This window comes from Hippocampus comes, unplaced genomic scaffold (assembly GCF_001891065.2).
Source record: "Hippocampus comes isolate QL1 unplaced genomic scaffold, H_comes_QL1_v1.1 scaffold135, whole genome shotgun sequence".
Lineage (NCBI taxonomy): Eukaryota > Metazoa > Chordata > Actinopteri > Syngnathiformes > Syngnathidae > Hippocampus > Hippocampus comes.
This window is the reverse complement of record NW_017805583.1, coordinates 3,052,797-3,069,521: the sequence shown is the minus strand read 5'-3', so window position 1 is coordinate 3,069,521 and position 16,725 is coordinate 3,052,797. Positions and strand designations below refer to the sequence as shown.

General features: G+C 40.8%; 1 long non-coding RNA gene across 1 annotated transcript; it reads left to right on the top strand.

The window, feature by feature from the left end:
* Positions 1-2,589: 2,589 nt before the first annotated feature.
* Positions 2,590-15,137, top strand: LOC109521873 (uncharacterized). The gene is made up of 3 exons (XR_002169451.1): positions 2,590-2,680; positions 2,791-2,888; positions 14,439-15,137. It is a non-coding gene; the product is annotated as an uncharacterized LOC109521873 (long non-coding RNA).
* The last annotated feature ends 1,588 nt before the right edge of the window (positions 15,138-16,725 follow it).

The window sequence follows — 16,725 nt, the reverse complement described above, 5'->3', positions numbered from 1 at the left end:
ATATATAGGGGACTCTCAATGTAAACAACACCTGCTTATTGAAGCATTATGCTGTCTTTAATCCAGAGTCTTATCAACCTTCAGTAATTATTATTGTTTAATAAAGATCCAGACAAGATGCATAAAGCCTTGTATATTGCATTTGTTAGCAGTGCCCGGCTGTCCTGTTTCCAAATGACTTTATTATGATTGTGTTGATCTGAAACCTTAAATACACTACCACTGCTTGAGCATATCCTTGCTTTAATTACGCATAGTCATTTGCATGCACTAGAAGTGCCTCGACCAGGACCGTCGCACTGATTTTTATTAGGAACGTTCTTTCACAAATGACAGCAAACCTTTAATAGCCCTTTTAATTGCATCCGATAATCCCCCATGATCCTCATGTATGTGGTTATGAAGCCCGATTTTTGCTTCGGAATAGGCTCCTCACTCCTCTAATTTTCTCCTCTGAGCCTTTGTTGTTTTATTCCGAATATACAGTCATACAATTGTTCCGGAATGTCAAACACTACACATCATTTAAAAAGCTCAAAATATCTGTACCATAATTTAGAGTCATATTATTGGTTTCTAATAGACTCCCCCCGCCCCATCCCAAGTATTCTATGCTACGTAATTACAATACAAGTGAAAATCATGGTTTGGAAACAAAGACGCAACAACAAGTACTATTAAAATATACTGTCTTTTATCAGAAGCAATGATGCCATGTGCTAGTAAAACTGAAAAGGGAGTACGATTTCAGGAGAAACGTTTACATTGCAAATGAATATGGAATCATAATCAATCAAGACCATGGACAAATTGTGATGGGTTTGAGTGGATACTTTGCATCTTAAAAAAAAAAAGCATGTCAATGGCAAATTCTTTCCATTTCTCCAATGCAGTTTGAACACAAGCTACACACCCTTTGGGCTGTAACACAAACGAAACATAACAAAGTCATAATAAAGCATATTGTGCAACAAATTTATATAATCTCAATGTTGCAAACCATTTCAACCTTAACATAGAAGATCACTAATGAAGGGAATTTAAAAAAAAATTAAATGTCCAAACGTTGCACTCTGAGAAAGACGTATGAGTTGCTCAGTGTGCTAATGTTGCATTCCCTAAAATAATTTAAATTAATGTGCCATGAAATAGATCATTAACAAGGATGCATGGGCCATACGTGCAGACAGACAGATGAGGATGCTGCGGCTTCCATAAAATAGCAGACATCATTACACAAGGCCATACTCGGCAATGTTAATAACTTCAAGAGAAGAGCTCCGGTTTTATTGTGATAAATATGGGCTTCTTTTCTACAAGTGGTACAATCAATCCAATCCCACTTTTCATTGAAGCAAAATTCATTTACATGGGTCATAATAACCACATATCCAAATAGGACCAGCCAGACTCTGCTGCCTCGGTTTTTATTGGGCAGAGGTTGTCAGTTGAGTCAAGGTAGTTTCAATTTGTAGCGTCACCTCAACTAAGCTAACATGTTAAGTCAAACGACCATAGAGCTTATCATACGGCACCGTGAAGCACTATTTCCCTCCTCCTTCTCAAAGCGTATCCTTGTCAAGGATACGGTTTCTCTATTTCTAAAATATTCCCCGCATCTTATTTTACACTTGTTTGCAAGACAGAACATCAAACAAGTAAAATTGACACTCAATCGTTTTTTTAGGTGGTAGTGAAATATCCTATCTTCGACCGTCTCATCTGATAAATTCGCTGACTGGCTGGCAATTTCATTCCAGGAAAAAAAGGCTTTGTCTCGTGCATGCTAAATTCCTCTTTTAGTCTGAAGAATAAATTAAGGATGCCTTCTTCCCTCCTTTCCGTTAATTAGGGGTTGTCAGCACCCAGAGCAAGTCTGTAAGTGTTCCTTGGATCTACCAGTTCTGTAATGAGACATTTTAACCTTGAGGTTTACCAGCTGTGGTTGTGAATGGTCATCTGTCTCTATATGTGCCCCACGACCAGTTCTGGGTGGAGCCTGCCTTCCCGCCCAAATTCAGCTGGGATAGGCTGCAGCAACTCCCCGTCATCTGTAATAAATAAGGATCTTGTAAGCATTTTCTTGTAACCAACCCCGTCATGACAGTAACTTAAACAAAAGTGGAGTCAACTGTTATTCTCAACTTCTTTATATGGTTTCAGAAATAACGGCCCTCCGAGGGAAATGGGAAGTAAAATATGGCCCACGACAAAAATGAGTTTAACACCCCTGCTCTACAGGATAAGCGGTGTTGCAAATGGATGGATAGATGGTTTACCATGGTTCTTGTCTACCTTTTGCAATGCCAAAGTGAGCCGAAATAATTACAGTCTTTTCGTGTTTGGAAGTCTGTCCAAGACACAAGCGTAAGATGTGAATGCTGAAAATACGATCATCAATCAATCGCTGGCTAGGGTTCTCGCTCAGATGGTCTACTTGTATGGATGCAAAGCAACACAGATTAAAAAAAAAAAAAAAACGGACTGTTGACAAACAGCAAAGTTGTCAAAACACCCTTTTTCAGTAGTGGTGGAAAAAAAAAAAAACGATCTGTGATGATGACATGTTATGTGCTGTGACAGTGCCATGATGGAAAGTGTTGCTGAAAGACAGGAAGTGTAAATAACACACATTCTGGAACTGTGAGATCAGCCGTCACCTTCATCGCCCGATGAGGAGGTATGCAATGATCCCACCAAAGATCGAGATATTAAAAATTCTTACGTTCTAGTTGCACATTCTCACAGTATTCTGCGTTTTAATCCATAATTTAACTTCCAATCCAACAGTGACATCTCTGCAACAACCCCACGCCTGATGTGACAACAGATTTGACACAATCCTGTAACAGATGGTGACGGTATTGCCAGGAAGTGTATTCTCTCAAGTAAGGTGTGACACATTTATTGGAGCATAAACACAGAAATGGGATCACTCAAAGGTGTTCTCATACAAGACACATGAGTGCTGGACCAGAAAGTGGGTATTAAAGTTACATGAATTGCGACAGATGCAATTTCAATGTTTTAGTTGAATTGATTTTTTTGGTTCATTAAACTCATTATAATCCCTTAAGAAAAATTACATTTGCACACTGCCATATATTTTTGTGTTGCACAAGACACAGAACACACGCAAACAGATATGGAAACTCATAACTGGACACAATCGGGATTGCATCGGCCAGGTGTGCTAAACTGCTGCATAGTTCATTTTGCATGTTACGTGAATCCAAACATACTCCATGTTTGGATTCATTTGTCACATAACCTCCTGACTACCAGTAGTTCAAATTTGTCCTCTGTAGAGGACATTTGTGAACCTAAATATCTCCCACCCAGTGCCTCCAATCACATTAACTCCTTTTGTTACTCTAAAGAGGACATTCAGTGCTTTCCAATGATACCAAATTTGTAGGGGTTAGAAAAAGTAAGAAAATGGCTTCCCTCAGTGTAAGCACTTTTTATGGGAAGAGGAAAAGTAATATTTTTTATCGACCGCATTTTGTCTTGAAATGCTGTTGGCATTTTAATTATAAGACTCTTATGAACACGTTAAAGTGTTGTTTGAGTTGTTTTAAGTGTATTTGAGCCTGTTTAAAAATGTAGTGGGATTTCAAAAATTTCTTTTGGAGGAGTCCAATTACTTCACATAGATTGGGGAATGTCAAAATAAATGTGATTGGACAACATTTTTTTTCCTGGTAGTCAGGAGGATAAAGCGGGATTTATCTAACCAAAGATGCTTCATGGTGCCTAATTTTGCATATATGAATAGCATGTCTGAAGGGCAGGTACAACCCAGCACGCAAAGCGGTGACAGCGTTGCACGGGCAAAATGAGAGGCGGCAGAGGAGAGCTTGTTAACATTTTTGAAATGCCAACAAACATTATAGTGATGTCTACTCCGCAATACAATTTTTGGAGCTTCTGAATGAGCTAAGCCTTGAGGCTAGTCATAAGACTCTCACCTATGAAAATACTCCCTTCATTTCTGCATTGCCGCGTTTCCCCCTCAGTGAAACTGATCTAGAACCGCCACTGGACAATACTCCCTTCATTTCTGCATTGCCGCGTTCGCGTCTGGGTCATCTCACCGCGCTGTGACAATTGATGTTGTACTCTCCCAGGGCAGTTTTCAGGGTGTCCTGTGCCATGTTTTAATTGTAATGTTATGCAAGATGGTCACAAACCTGTACATCAAATTGCCATGTCTTTTTTAAACATGTGAATTCAACGTTTGTGTCACCTTGAAAGACTGAACACTCTTGCTCTACCAAATCAAATGGTATCTCCAAATGAATCAGCAGATTTTTTTGTACAAAAGAAAAATCATATTACTTGATTGTTAAATAATTATATTGTTAAAAAGGTAGATGATTAGTGTTAAATAATCAAAAACAACTGGAGGCATTTCAGTCAACGTGGGGTTATGCAGCATCAGGCTTAAACATATTGCGATTGATCTAACACTCCTGTTATTGCTTGCACATGTTGTCGCCCAGACTTTGATTCTTTGGTACTGAGCAATATGTGCACTCAACGTTTTTATAAACACCCTATTCACAAATCTGTTTGTCGCACTCTCTGTTAAAAGAAACATGTTATTGTTCGTGAACATCCCTAATTAGATCCAGCTATCACATGTGAATTGTTGCAAAGCCGCAGCCGAGGAAGCATTTGGGATTGGGAAAGCAGAAATGTGAAAGGATTACGTCAAACTGTTGCAAATCTTTTTCAGGGATTAGAGAGGCTTAAAGTCAGGAGAAAACCCAAGGGTGTCTTCTCAAGGTCTGTGTATGAGGTGTGTTTACTCTGGAGATGGCACACACACTGATATGCACGCCTCAAACACACATGCACCTGAGTGAGATTCGAGCAAATCATTACACTCCTGTACAGACCTGCCTTTTCACATCCTGAGCCCACATAGACTCGCAACCATATATGTTGCTGTCATTGAATCCTATGAACACATATGTTTATGTGTGTACGGCGGTCGGTCCGTTATTGAGGTGTGAATAGGACTTGGTTGCTGCCAAACGCCACCTCGGATGCCATTAATCTGTGAGATGACCCACAGGGTCAAACCCATTCTCTTGGACGTGTCCCTTATTGTAGCAGGCAGTTTAGAGGCTCATCCACAGTCAAGCTCAGTTAAAGCGTGAACAACCCGGGGGCTAATGGACAGTGCGGCCATCACATCTCGTCTACGTCTGCCTCAATGTGCCTGACAGGGAAGGCAAAGAGGTTTCAAACACAGAGCAAGAGTCAACCTGACAGCTGTCAGACTTGAAGACTAAAATGACAGACAGGACAATAGACAGGCCGAACGAATTTGCACTCGGGCATGTACCTGACGAATGCCGGATAATGATCAGCCGCATATGCACATAAACATTGGAAAGTAGTGAATTTGCATATGACTGACACACACACACACACACACACACACACACACACACACACGCCCACACGCACACGCACACGCACACACACACACACACACACACACACACACACACACACACGAAAAAGACGACGTTCCGTGGTCTTTCCCTAATGAAAACACAGCAAAGGAAATGTTTGCTATCGTAATGAATGGCAAGTTCTTATTATGAGCAGCTACAGGTATATGTCTGTGTATTCTGTGAACAGCTGTGTAAATATTAACAATAAAGTGTATACTAAACGCTACAAGCCATGTTCTATATGCATGCTATATGCTCAGTACAAATTGTATTTACCGGTAGGCACTGTCTGAATCGAGTGAGTGAGCACTGTCCAATAAGTTCTTCTGTGTGGTGTATCGCCCCTGAATTGAGTGGTGAACAATGTGAGAGGCTAATCATGCGTGACTCATGTTCTTTGGAGCTACCTGGTGTCCGCAAAGCTCATGTTGGTGATTCCCCAGGTCAGTTACTGAAACCTGAGCCAAAAAAATAGACTAATTGGGTAGTCGATAATATAAATTGCTATTGCAACTGAATTTGCTGAGCAAATCAGTATGACGTGTGAGTTGAAATGCAAATCTTATTAATGAGAATGAATTGAATATCAAAACTAACACATTTTACAATGAATCACTTTGCTACAACAACTTTTGTGAACCATCGCCTTCTCCGTAAAAAGATGTTGGAGCTGACAAATGAACTTGGAACTTGCAGACCTCATTGGAGCCCTTCTGAAAGATCGGCGCTTCTTTGTTGTATAAAACAACAAGCACAGCCGTTGGCGAGTACAATGAAATGGCGTACCTCAAAGCAGTGTCCTGGCCCCTCTTCTGTACTGTATAACATTTACACCAACAACCAGCCAAGAGACCGTTTCTTTTATGCCAATGACCTTGGTATAACATCCCAAGAGAGTATGTTTGAAGCAGTGGAAGCCAACCCCACCCCAGTCTTAGACGAGCTCCTTACTATCAGCAAAACGAACTGCATCCCAACACAAAAACCAAAGTCTGCTCGTTTCACCTCAGGAACCGTGAGGCCAACCAACCTCTGCACATCACATTTTCTGGAAAATACTTGAGCACTGCTTCAACCCAATCTATCTCTGTGTCTCCCTGGACCACTCACTCTTCTACAAGAACCACATCGGCAATGCCAAATCCAAAGTTGAGACCCCCAATAACATCCTATGGAAATTGACAAATTAAAAATGGGGTCCCATAGCATCCATCCTAAGAACAAATTTTCTTGCCCCGTGCTATTTATCAGCAGAATATGTCCGGCCTGTCTGGGAGAGCTCGGCCCACGCGAAGAAATTAGACCCAGCACTGAACAACACCTGCTGCCTGATCGCTGGATGCCTGAAACCCACTAACACAAACATTTGGTCACATCACCTTGGTAGTATTGCCCCTCCCAAAGAGCCAAGTTGAGAAGACAAAGGCCTCAACAGTTAAATGCCACAATTTTAATGGACGCATTCTCATGACACAATAACAAAAGTGAAGAAAGAGGTTTTTTTAACCATGTCCAAGACCTAACAACATCCTGGGAAGAAATCAGACTCCAGCTCTGATTGGAAATGCTCCAAAAGCAACCCCCACCAGTTGGCATGCACACACCACCTGCTGAGGAACTCTCTCCTGGCTCAGGCGCACCATGGAACCAATGGAAAACCCTGAGCTGCCTAAGGACAAGAGCAGGATGATCCTGGTTTGCTTTAATTAAGCAAATGTGGCTGCACCAACAATCTGTGACTCCAAATCACATGCAAAGATCTGTATGATGAAATGGGAGACTGCTATATAACACGACTTTGAAGATACAAAAAGAACAACTTTTGCCCCTTATAGGCCATACCGTACTTGCGAGTCACGGTTATGAGGTCCAGACCTCACAGCCAATGTCCATACAGAACATAACATGTTTTTCAATACCGCAGTGGTTGGAATTTATTCTTCAATTTGTAATATCAGCACCCTGTCTGTATTTTATACTCGATGGCCACATGAGGCAAAATGTACTGCATCACTCTCTGCTTATGGGACAACATTACTGCCTTCAAAATAGTCTCAAATCACCAATGTACCGCTCCCAAATTTGTTTTGCAGTGTTTCTTATGTCTCCTTCCAATATAACGATGCTGGTACAATTTGTGTAGCATTGGGAAAAGCATTCCTTTTCCAAAAGCCGTCCCTGATAAAGACAGATGGTGTCAATTTCAAAGGTCCCATGGAAGTGTGTTATTTCTGGTGTTTACAACCCACACAGCCACAGAAACATGCTGGGAAACACACACTTGGGCAGATGTATATTGTACGCTCATTTGTATCCAGGTCTGTGGGTGTGCTTGCAAAAGCCATACATATACACGTCATGTGGAAATTAACACAACATGAACGTGCTATACAGGTATGAGATGTGAGACACAACCAGCACACTAATGTCACCCATTTTTCACTGGCCCATTTCAGGAGCAATGCATAAATATCAGCATTTATGCTAGCAACCGCGAGCCCCCACCCCCACTGGTTTTGAGCTATGAAAATAAAGGCAAACGAAATTCTGCTGATGCATGAAATTTGGATGGGAAAGGCACACAGTAGCACCTGGTGGGATAGCCTCAATTGGTGGCTGTTAAATAGCTCTCTGTTTGTGCCAGCTGCTGCATTGTTGGACTGAGACAATATGAGAGTTCCAGAAGGTTGACACGAGTGTGTGTACGTGTGAGTGTGTGTACATGCTTGTGTGTGTGTGTGTGTGTGTGTGTGTGTGTGTGTGTGTGTGTGTGTGTGTGTGTGTGTGTGTGTGTGTGTGTGTTCATTTTTATGAGCGTTTTCTAGATATTGTCGAAACACCACGCAAGACTTTCTGGATTCACATGTAATTGCATTATGTAAAAGTGTGGGACACAACACACAAAGCACCCTTGAGTTCCAGAAGGCAGCTGCTGGTTAATTCATGATGGTACTTATACGCACACAAGGTGGGTGTACACAGTGTGGAGTTTCTCTGCTGGGACTGCGGAAAAAAATGTTAATTACTGCAAGGCAATGCATGCTTTCATACTTGATTGGTTTGTCAATTTTCAAAGTGTAATATTTCCTCCAAAATATATTGTGATTCACACCCAGTGGCGTTTGTCTTCACAATAACGCTGACGATGATGATGATGATGATGGTAATGTCGATGTTGATGATGATTCAATTAATCTAGTTTGGAGCTTTTCCCTGTTTTTCAGCGCAATTCCGCTTTTTAAACCAAATGTCCCTTTCAAATCACTCGTGCTTCAAAAGGGCTTGTTAATGAATGTTGAAAATGAAAATATTGTTTCATTACCTTTCCCTTATCAAAAGTGTGGGGCATGTCTGTGTTACGTTTTGCATGGTGGTATTTGGAGGACCCCAAAAAGCAGGAGGACACTGGCAAAAACTAACTGAAGTACTCGAACAAAGCCCTGAAAACCACAAGGAACCAAAGTAACAAAAACCTATGGCAGAAACAAACCATGACAAGAGCACACAGACACTCACAGGGACCCAACATAGACTGCCAGAACCCAGGGAACTAAATACAAGCAAAGTGACGAGATGACGAGAAACACCTGGACAAGACACAAAGAGTTGAGGGAGCTGATTGGTTCAACATAAGGGACACGGATGACGAGAACAGGTAGAGGCAAAAAGGCCTCATGATGAAACAAAACCAAATGTAATCTAAACAAAAACATAACAGTTTCTCTACACTGCAGTTACAGTAGGACTTGCAAATAGTTCAGAGTTTTAGGGTTCTATTTTCATAGCCGCTGCACGTGCACTCGGGATAAAAACTGGCAGAGCTTGATTTTTGTGTCGGTGTGAGCCTCGTTGAGTGTGTTATGCAAATTTGTAGAGTGTGCAGCGTCAAGCTGGGCATTCCAGCGGACCCAGGGCATATTCTTTAAAGAGCCATGGTGCACCTGACAATGTGGTGGCTGAATGTAGAGTGAACATTAAACGAGCTAAAAGCAGGTCTAATTTGTGGCAATGGTGGCGGAATGTGATTTTGGTGAATTCGACCGAGGTACAGGCAGACAGATTCTGAGCTCCGCAGATATGTCTGTGGTGGATGTCATTGTATTTCATTCATAAATAGGATAACAGGATTCATCGAACTCTCGGAGTCATTGAAGAAATCAAATAATTGAAGGGATTATTATTATTTTCATCATCTTTGTTATGTTTAATCACGCCCTGGGCCGTGGTACAACTATGTGGGAGAAGCGGTGGGCTAGCGCACAATGAAATACATGATCAATTTGGAAAGCAGTCTCTAACTGCTCACTTCAAAGCCGCAGTCTGTGATCGCCCTGGCCAATTTTATATACAGTGGTACCTCGACACTTAGAACGTCTCTTCATATGAAATGTTCAAATTATGAAACGTCTCAACAGGAAAATATTGCCTCTTGTTACAAAAGAAATTTCAAGATACGAAAGGTAAAAATACAATATGGCCTGCTAATCGCAGCTCCGAGTTTCCTGAACGCAACATACTTGTAGCTGCATCCCATTAGCTAAGAGGGACTTCTACTGCATGTGTTTATGCGTGTAGATAGATCGACAGATATATCTGCATGTATGCAGTGTCCTCGTCATTCTCTCCTCAGGCCATGAGGTGTTCCGATAGTTTTATGCAAATGTGAATCACCCAGAAAAAGTGTTCTGCGGGCGATCGCTCACTATGCTGACGTTTGCCTTGGACATTTTCAAAGGATTGTTAAAAGCCGACAAAAGCAAACGTCCTTGGATCCGTTCTTTACAAAACGCCAGGCAAAAACCACTTCTGAGAGAGAACATGGACTAAAGAGGGCAAACAAAACGATGAGGACGCAGTTAAAAGTGAAATGACCATCATTTTTATTCTTTATTCTGTGTTTTGTAGATTATGCACAATTCTCATTTATTGTGCAATAATCTAATTGCAACTTGTATTTGTTACATATTTTGATCCATTTTTATGCTTTAGGAAACATTTATGTCAGAATTTTGGGAGGTGGGGCTTGGAACGAATTAGTACATTTACATGGAGAAAACACGTCTCTACTTACAAATTTTTCTAGTTAAGAAATTTCTTCCAGAACCAATTAATTTCGAAAGTAGAGGTACCACTGTATCTGCAAGAGGAGATCTTACTGTTCCCTTATTAATGTACTTTGCGTGTATCAATCTCCTGCATATATTCCAGCCATGTAGACCGTGCACCTCTCCTGTGCTGAATTTAAACGGAAGGAGAAGAGGCGCTTCCAATGGGCGGTAAGGCTAGTTGGTTGTGTTCACGCTCAGAATGATAAAAATGCATGTTTCTAACTATATGCGTCTATGAAAACACCAAAAGTTGGTTGTGTTCACGCTCAGAATGATAAAAATGCGTGTTTCTAACCATATGCGTCGATGAAAACACCAGGAAAAAACACGACCCATGCACATAGCTAGACTGTTCTTTGCGTTAGACTTGCGCTGTGCACCAAAATAGGACCCTTTTTGTACAACAGAATGAAATAAAGAGGTTTGACTACTGTGGGTGTATAGGAAGGATTATCTGTTGTAAAAATGAGCAGCCAAATGTGTTTTGTGTCAACATATAGTATCAAGAACATCATACAATTTACAGTATTTACATTCACTGTTTGGTTAAAATGCTTTGTGACTTTCGCTCTCAGAACTCATATAGATGTATCTAGATGGAATTGATGACATTTACTCTACCACACAGCACATCTCATTAGTGCTCCCTACTAACCTTCAACAACTCACTGACTCTTCACGCGAAAGCTATTAATGAGGGACCTGAGGGTTCCTAATAAGCAGTTTTTCTTTTAATTAAAAAGTCTCCATAAATAATCACCTCATAACGCACCTGTCAAATTCCATCCAGCCCCCACTTAGTTTGACTCTGCAATTAGTGACAGCGCAATCTATCTATCTATCTATCTATCTATCTATCTATCTATCTATCTATCTATCTATCTATCTAGCTGTCTATCTATCTATCTCTCCTTCAATTACAGTACAGCTCACAAGAATGTAGTCATAAGGTTATTGTGTCTTAATTATTGATGGTCATATAAAACTTTGCTCTGCTCTGCTGATTTGGCAGTATTAGCGAGGGTGGCTGGCCATGCTGAATGATTTATTGCGGCCAGGATTCTTCGTGGCAGCATTTTGAATTTTGAATCAGGAAATATTTCCTCTGTGCCGGCAAATTAATGAACGCGTAAGCGGTTTTCTGATCGTCCCAGCAAGTCTCTTGGTTACAATATGTAAGTAGTACCTCTTTCAGACAGACATACAGTTTGATATTTTTATTATATTATACCGTATGTGCTCCATTTCAGCTTATAGAAACAACTTGACAGCTGTGAAATTTATGTTTCTGGAAAGCTCAGCTACGTAGTTCTACAATCCAACACGGGTGAATCGTTCCCCACTTCATTGAAGAGTGCCACAATGGACTTTGTGTGCACATGACAAGCCTTTGCATGTGCATGTGCTTCCATTGCTCATTTTGTCAAAGCAAGACATGTGGTGGAATGTACATGTTTAACCGCAACTAATACCTCGGATCAGTTATGTTTGTTCACAAGGGGTGGAAGAATCTAGGAAGGAAGTAAAATGCCTAATAAGTAACGCCGGAATGAAAGTATAACACCCTGCGCGTCATCAAGGTTTTGTCACCGTGTGCCCCCCGCAAACAGTTTTGGTAAAGTTGTGCAAACATACATGTAATGTTTCAAAATCGGGAAAAAAATGTTAGGTCCACTTCAGGTTATGTGATCACTTTTGCTGTTGAATCATATGAAAAGCATCCTGTTTGACAAAGGGTGTTGCAATAACCCTAACCTGTTGAATCATATGAAAAGCATCCTGTTTGACAAAGGTGAGGTCTGACAGCCTTACACTGTCTTTTCACACCAGGTCTTGCCCTGAAGTCATTTAGGTAAACAGCAAATCTCTTCACACCTACCTTTATTGACTTGTCGATTACCGGGTACTATAGCTTGGCACTGAAAATAAAACATCTCACTGAAATGGTTGACATAGCAAAGTGACTGATAAAAGAGCAGGAACTTACGCATTGCAATTTATAGTTGATCAACAGAAAAACAACAACCTCCATCCATCAGCCTGTCCAACCATAATAGGTGTATTAGTGAGTCATGTATTCAAGTGAACCATCAGATGGCAGTTTGATGCAGATGCAGTTACAATGTACACCACACGTTCGAATAATATTGCAAATGATCATTATTATATCAAATGGATCAAAACTTTCACTGTCACGTTTTTTTTTCATTTTTGTTTTCTTTGCTTCTTTTCTTTTTTGAATCCTGCCAAGGTTGTCATACACTAATGCACTGATTTCAAGCTATACCAATCAACCCCATGCCTTACTGGTGCTTGATAAATTAACAAGTTTCAAGCAGGGGTCTCCAACCACAGTGTCCACACAGAGAGACTGATTAAAAACATATTTTCAGTTGGCTCTTACAGCATTTTAGTTGTGATATTTATTGTGGGGTTTTTCTCCATTTGTTTTACAATGTTCACCTACAACTGTAAGGAGCCCCCCCCCCCCCACAAACATGGTGCCAGCTGACATCAAAAGACAAACCTTTGGAGTCTTTTGAAACAAAAAAAGATAACCTCGACACGGGACCATCTTGGTGAAGAGAAATAAGCACAGGGCTCCATAAAGACACCAACTACCTGCATTGTAATGGTGCAAAGGTGAGTTCTATATTTAATCATTAGTTTTTATTTGTTTCAATGCCAGTCTGTCAAAATATGTCAACATGAAATCAGGCGATGAAGCTGTGATGTAGAACACCAGAAGCACAGCACCTTTTTTTATTGACGGACCATTAAACATGCATTCAGTCCCAAGCACTGTATTCTGATTAGTTTATTTATTGCTTACCTTTTTTTTTTTTTTTAAAGAAAAAACAAAAAAAACATTCTCTTCCTCAAAGTGTAAGTTCAGCCGGAGTGCTCTGCACATCACAACTGGCCGGCTACTCACAGCATTGGCTGGTGTAAGACTAATTAAATGTGATTTATCTTTTGAATAGGTTTCAATGTATATTCAGTCGACTATAATAACAATTTGCAGGGGTTGCTCAGGTCACAGCGATTAAAATGTTTCGTTGTTACAGATCTCAATGTGAAGAATACATTTTACATTTGTTGTTGTCATGTTCATCATCACTTTCTTAATTAGGTGCTCTGAAAGCACCACGTAAGCGTAAGGGATGTAAAATATGGCACATATCAATTTTAAGCAGTACTAATTTTCATCACGCCTGTTATAAAGTGTGTTGGGACTTGGCTACAGTAGGAAACTGTGGCTCCCCGTGTGTCAACAGTTGAGAACCAATGATCTATACTGTATAAAGTTTCACACCCTCTCTAAATAAGAAAAAGCAAATGCAAAAGCTATTAAAATTGGCTGAAATACAGTTCATCAAACAAATACTGCTGTTCTAGAAACTACAGAAATGTTTATCCATCCATCCATTTTCGATCCGCTTATCCTCACAAGGGTCGGGGGGGGGGGGGTGCTGGAGCCTATCCCAGCCGTCTTTGGGCAGTAGGCAGGGGACACCCTGAACCAGTTGCCGGCCAATTGCAGGGCACACAAAGACGAACAACCATCTGCGCTCACACTCACACTAGAAATGTTTATATGTATTGAAATTATAAAGCAATTTCCCAAAAAAGATCCCACAGAAAACATATGCTGTGTGTTGTCTTTTCAGGCCAAACTGAAGAGATGAGGAGGGTTGATGACAAGAGTATAACAAGACACATGATAGTCAAAGTCAAGAAAAATATTCCTTCATAAATTCAGGGCATATTGGGAGAAATACAGTATTTATGATTTTTTTTTAAGTTTTTTTTTTTTAAGCTTTATGAGCTTCAATTTGGTATATTTTCTCTTTTGCAGCAGCCATTTCCTGCTGCTTCTTTCACATGACAGGAAATAGAGAGCGACATGGTCAACATGCCCACTGGACCCAAAGATTACCAGGTTCTAAACAGCAATCAAAGTGCTTCCAATGATCTATGAGACTTACATGGGGGACCAGCCACTTGCTAATAGAGACATTTACACCTTAGTAAGATTTGGCAGGTGTTACCCTGCTGTTGTTGAGAGCAGACGCATGCCCGAGCATCATTAGGCCCCATGCCAAGCCTGCTTTGGCTGCCAGCCTCAGTGCACGCACGGGCGTATGTACATGTGTGCGCGTGTGTGTGTTTCAGTGGAACAGCAATGTCACAAGGGACTCCTTGTTGAAATTGAGAGTGGTGTAATGCTGCTGATCTGTGTGCAACAGGATCTGTTTGGACCATTGGTTTGCAAAACAGTGGTAATATTATATGGGACCTATTATGGAAAAATTACTTTTTAATTGCTCAGGAGGGTCCGCCTACCCAACAAGTGTGAAATTACACAACAAATTAAGATGTATTGTATTGTGTTGTATAAGTTTCTCCAGCCAAGATATTTACTAACTTACTTACTTTTACTGTACCTCCAGCAGTACACTCTGGTGACACATCGGATATGTATATGCGGCATGTATAGATGGACCCTATCCCAGCTATTCCAGCGCGGTACACCCTAAACTACACACACACACACACACACACACACACACACACACACACACACACACACACTGTACAGCAGTTTTCAATAAAAGTAAATGAACACATTTTAAAATGTAATAAAGTGAAAACAGTACTTTGAAATTAAACTATATCACAACTTCTTTTTCAGGTTTTTAACTGATTGTTGTTTTGGTTTTAGTTTCAAGAGGAAGTTAAACTCACGCTTTCGCATGTATGGTCCTTGTGTGGCACACCATACCCACACACATATTCGCGGAGCGATTCAGCGAAAAAGAGGTGCATAAAGCGTGCTGCGCCAATGCCTTGCTCAAGTACACTTCAACAGTAGCCAGCAATCAAACTAGCATTACTCACTATTTTTTACAATTTTACAGTGCATCTGGGACTTATCCTTCCAAACCCAAGTCTGTTCTCACTCCAGTCCCTTAGAACTTTCTTGTGGCACATCCATACATTCATTCATTCATTCATTTTCCCATCCGCTTTATCCTCACAAGGGTCGCGGGGGTGCTGGAGCCTATCCCAGCCATCTTCAGGCAGTAGGCGGGGGACACCCTGAACCACCCTGCCAGCCAATCACAGGGAACACAGAGACGAACAACCACCCGTGCTCACACTCACACCCAGGGAAAATTTTGAGTGTTAAATCAGCCCGCTATGCATTTTTGGAATGTGGGAGGAAACCGGAGTACCCAGAGAAAACCTACGCAGGCACGGGGAGAACATGCAAACTCTACACAGGCAGGCTGGAGAGGGGATACATCCATACAGAAAATACCTATTCAACATTCACTTGTCAAAAAGTGGCCAGGATATGAATAATTTAGGGCTTATAATAACTTTACCCTGACTGTGTACGATAATGTAAATTGTTTCACAAAAACACACAATTGCTCACCCTGTTTCAATAGGAGGTACTTCTGCTGCAGAAAGCCTCCTGCATTTGCATATGTAAATATTGCTGAAAGGTTTTATTTTGTGGCCCACTTTTTCCAGCAGCTTCAACCAAGACTCCATCCTGAGACGTCGCCCAAACAAGGGACTGAATGAAAAAGCAAACAAAGGGAAGATGCTGTTGTGAGCTCATGTTTTTAACGTAAGGAATGCAAATTTATTTCAAGCCAAAAGTCATTAATCATCTTAGAAGTGACAATAACTTCGTGGCAGGGGATTCACACACTTAACCATGCAATGAAATATCCATCTGCAGATGTGTTAATATTAAAGCGAAGTCTGATGGCACAGACAAAAAAACAAAACACGACAGTACCTGAATATGTAATGACGACTGGGAGGCCATAACAAACGCTGCTTTTATGTTGAGTATAACTTATTAAAATAGCTTCTTAAATATTTATCCCTTCATAGATGGCCTCTGTCACTGCTCGTTATTTGTCTCCTTAAGATCTCCGGCTCTCAGACTTGAGAATGAATGAACTCCATCACCCGGCCCTCTTTTCCTCCTAAATGGCCTGATTCAAATCAAACGCTATGTAGATTGTGATGAATTATGCATACTTTGGTGAGGCGTGGAAGAGAGCGTTTATTTAAAAATAATGTAGCTCTTCGGAAAATGAAGTGCATGAATGTACTGCATA